General features: G+C 43.4%; 1 pseudogene; it reads left to right on the forward strand.

The window, feature by feature from the left end:
• Positions 1–1,789: 1,789 nt before the first annotated feature.
• LOC148020700 (chromatin structure-remodeling complex protein BSH pseudogene) lies at positions 1,790–2,683 on the forward strand (annotated as a pseudogene).
• Positions 2,684–4,236: the final 1,553 nt, after the last annotated feature.

A 4,236-nucleotide genomic window follows, 5' to 3' on the forward strand; every position in this document is an offset into this window, starting at 1 on the left:
TTGCTTGATCCTTTTGCTTATGCCTGTTTAGACTTTACCACTGGCAAAGGAGGAAACATGGCACTCTTACAAAATGAATTACATTGTGCCTCGCACTTTCCTTGCAAGAGCCCCCAGATGTTCTCCCTCATCCTTGAGAGAGCCTTGCTAGAATATCCGATGCTTTCCCACATTCTCTCAAAGCACCTTGCTAGAATATCCGGTGCTCTTCGTCATTTCTTCCAAGCTTGCCTTCTCTTTCACGATTCCTACCTAAGGAGAATGAGCTTCTTCATTCACTTTTTCATGGGGGACTTCCTTGGTTATCCTCTGCGTTGTTTGGGTTGCATGGTGATATCTCGTGGAACATTACCCCCCTCCTAGAAAATTGTAAGTTTTGTGAGACTGGCAGTTTTGAGTTGATGAATATTTGGTGATTGAAAAAGGGGGGTCATAGGAGTCGATGATGATGGGGTCTCATGGAGATTTGTTTTCGAGGGGTTGATTAACCGGTGTCGTATTGCTGCGCATTCGAGGTGTGTAAACCACCCAAAAGTTGTGCATGGGATTTGGTACTTTGTACATATTTAGTTGTTGTGATTACATTTATTTTCTGCGTATGAGTATAGTGGCGAGCATGAAGGGTTGCTTTAGGCAGGATCAAGGAGACAAGACATTACAATTATTCAAACAAATGCATGAGGAGGGTATCTCTTTGGATAGTATCACAATTGTCTGCACCTTAAAAGCTTGTGGCATGGCTGGAGCTATAAACAAGGGCTAAGGAATACATGCTGAGATTGATAAGATAGGGCTATTGAAGACAAATGTGGATGTGGGCATTGCATTAATTGATATGTATGCTAAATGTGGTTGGCTGGCAGAGGCACAAGCAGTGTTTGAAATGTTTCCTTATCGAGATCTAGACACATGGAATGTCCTAATCACAGGATATGCTCAACTTTTGAAAGGCCACGTTATAATTCTATAGTGATCTTTTGCTTCATCATGTCATGCGATGACATAGATTTTCTCAGTCAAGTATCATATCTATGCTGCGAGAATAACTATGATAACCTTTCCCATAAAGCTTGGAATGTGGTTAACTTGAAAAAGGGAATCACAAACAGGGCGGATCTCTTTAATTAGGAAATAAAGCTACGAAGGCTAAGGAGGAGTTTTTGAAAGGCTAAAGAAGGAGGGAAAAGGAGAGCCGTGCTTTGAGGGAAAAAAAAGAGAAGCTTTTTGAGCTATTTTTAAAAAGGAGGCATTTTGAGCGCCAAAAGATAGGCAACTGCGGCAAAAATGGAGAAGGAAGCGACACGCAGGAAAAGAGACGAGGAGGCTATGCCGAATATGTTTCATAAACACATGTCAGCAATAGTCAGCAGACCATTTTTGGAGGCCGGCTGGCTGGAGTCATTCCTGGGGCTGTCTTGTGTATCTTGAGAGAAAGTGCAGAGGGAGGTGTGGTGAGTTCATATCCAACGCTCTTATGGCGGTGAGAGAAGGGGGGGGGCCTTCTTACTGTGGTATGCATCTTCATGATAGTTTGGCCAGTACAGAGGACACAGGTGACTTTCCGAAACTTGAAATCTTCGTCATCGTACTGCACATCGACGATTTCTGGCACTCGGGAGGCTCCTCGATCATCTCGTGTGCATGATTTTCAAGACCAAATCTTTGTTCACAATGCCCTCCATTGTGGAAGTTCAGTGAATACTTCTCTCAGAGTGTAATTGGCCCATAGGACTTGCTGCAGACTTGAATAAGCTATGGAGGAGAGAAGAGCATCGAAGAGAGCTAGGCCATGGATGCCCGCCCAGGGTGCCCTGTGAACACTGGAGCCTCTACAGTCCCTCTCGTCTCGCCGCCCGCTGGGTTTCAAGTCTTCATTCTGCGGAGAGAAAATCGCGTTCGAGCTCGCCAAACCAGATCAATGCCGCCGCAAGCGTGCGACTTGTGCATCGGCGTCCTTCCAGCACATAACTAAGCAGTTTCGGCAGGATACGAAGGGGAAAAGAATTTGAATTGGAAGGGCAAAGATACAAGGACTCTTTCACGTGGAATGCCGAAGATCCAGACTATGAAGTTACAGCTTTTGCAAAGCGCACAGTGAAGGATTTGAATCTTCCTGCCTCATTTTTACCACATATTGTGCAGTCAATTCATGGACAAGTGTCTGAATTCCGTTCTTATGAAGGCCTTGAGATGACCATAGGAGAGAAAGTACATTGTCTAAAGGACGTTGGAAATTTTGACAGCAATCCAGAAGGGTTTGCGAGGTCTTTATGTAGGGATCTTGAACTTGAAGATCCTGAAGTTGGCCCCGCTATTGCTGTAGCAATTCGTGAACAGCTGTATGAGATTAAAGATCAGAGTATATCTTCAGGAAGGGAGAAAGTTGACATTTATGGTGTCCTGAATGTTATCTATTTGAAGAACTCCTGCGCTACGCAGAGGATGCATATTAAAGCAGAGCAAGCTGAATTTCCCTTCTTTCCCTGTGGCGTGAATTTGTAAGCTGTTACTAATAGCATTTTCTACATAGTCTGATAAAGTAAGCAACCATTGAAAGGATAAAGGACCAGATGAGGATGATTTTCTGCAAGATTTTCTGCAACAAGAGTGTATCAAGCAGCTATTGAAATCTGAAATGAGTGTTGGACAACAGTTGGATCTCTGCACTAAGGGACATGTTTGACTGGATTACTAGATAATGTTCATTCTTCTATTCAATGTAACTGTCACCAGAATTTCCTGATCATGAACTTCTTGTAACACTCTTGACAAGAAATATAGTGTACTTTGGTATCAACAATTCAATTTTCTTCTTGTTAGTCACTTCCGTTGCTGTACCTTGAACTCCGTGTTCAGCAGCTCTTACACAAAATCTACAACATTTCTGGTGAACCCGACGTGAAAGTGCTGCGTCATCAGCAAGATGGGAGACTCGCAAGAAGAGATGGCAGATGATAATGTCATGAAGAACCTGTTTCAGTCATTTACCATGTATATGCAGCAACAAGTTCATGCAAAACAAGACAGTGATGCTATGGATGCCTTGAAAGCTGTCCAACAGGAGATGAAGCAGTTTAATGGCCAGCAAGTGTCAACTTACCTGCATTTGTATGAAGAAAAGATGAAGTTTTTTGGGGTTTCTCAAGATGTTTGGATCCGCTACTTCTTGCGGATCGTGGTGCGCGCTCTTGAAGGTCGAATTGCAGAAATTCAAGAGGCACATGTAGGTTGGGCTGAATTTAAAAAGGCATTAAAAGATGAATATTTCCTGGAGGATACAGGTCTTATGAATCGCAGGAATTTTTTAGCATGGGTTTCTATGCCTAATAAGGGACTTTCTGTTACCGCTCTTCTGTGAGATTTTGAAAGCCATTATGATCAGTTGGATGGGACTAAACAGCAAGCTTTGGAGATGCAGAAAGTGGAGTTATTTTTGCAAGCTGCAGATGCTGATTTGCAGGAAAAGTTGGATGATCTTTTGGAAGATCAAGCTACTGATTCAGGTTTAAAGACTGAGTGGAGACATGTCATTGATGCTGTGAATGCTCTTGTCAAGAAGCAGCGCAGGAGAGTCAGATTGCATCGAAATATAGGATTAGTTCCTGAAAAATCCTTGGAGACTTCTTCTTCTACCCCTGCTGCAACTTCTTTGCCTAAGCCTACTCCTTCTGTTGTGAATCCATCAGTTCCTGCTGTTCCAATGCCTTTATCTGTAGATGATGTTATTAAAGGCTTGGCGGATTTGACGATTGAAGCAGTCAAAGCTGAAGTTGGTAAGTTAAAGGAGCAACTTATGTCAGTACCTGCTGTGGCACCTGCTCCAGCGACTGCTTTTCCAGCTGGTCAAAGAAAAGGGCGACGATGTATTTGGTGTGATAGTACAGAGCATCAACATTGCAGATATTGTGATGCTTTTCAGGATGCACGTAAGAAGAATGTAGTGTTCTGGGGACAAGATGGGAAGATATGGCTGACAGAGACTGGCGCTCCTCTTGACACGAACTTTGGTAAAGGAGGTATGAAGAAGCTTGTTGATGATATGGCTGCGCGATCAGCTTATGTGAGTGTTAGAGGAGATGCTTCAGCTTTTGGAGTCCAGCTTGAGCAGAAATCTGATGGAGACTCTGCTTTATGGTCTTCTGCCTTGGAGATAGCGAGAAGAGGGAAAGTTCAAACTTCTACTATGACTTGTGTGGGCTCTAGCATCCGAGGAGAAACAGGATGGGATTCTCCTGT

This window comes from Lygodium microphyllum, chromosome 18 (genome assembly GCF_053477565.2).
Source record: "Lygodium microphyllum isolate KBCC chromosome 18, Lygodium_microphyllum_v1.1.10, whole genome shotgun sequence".
In the NCBI taxonomy this organism is placed as follows: domain Eukaryota; kingdom Viridiplantae; phylum Streptophyta; class Polypodiopsida; order Schizaeales; family Lygodiaceae; genus Lygodium; species Lygodium microphyllum.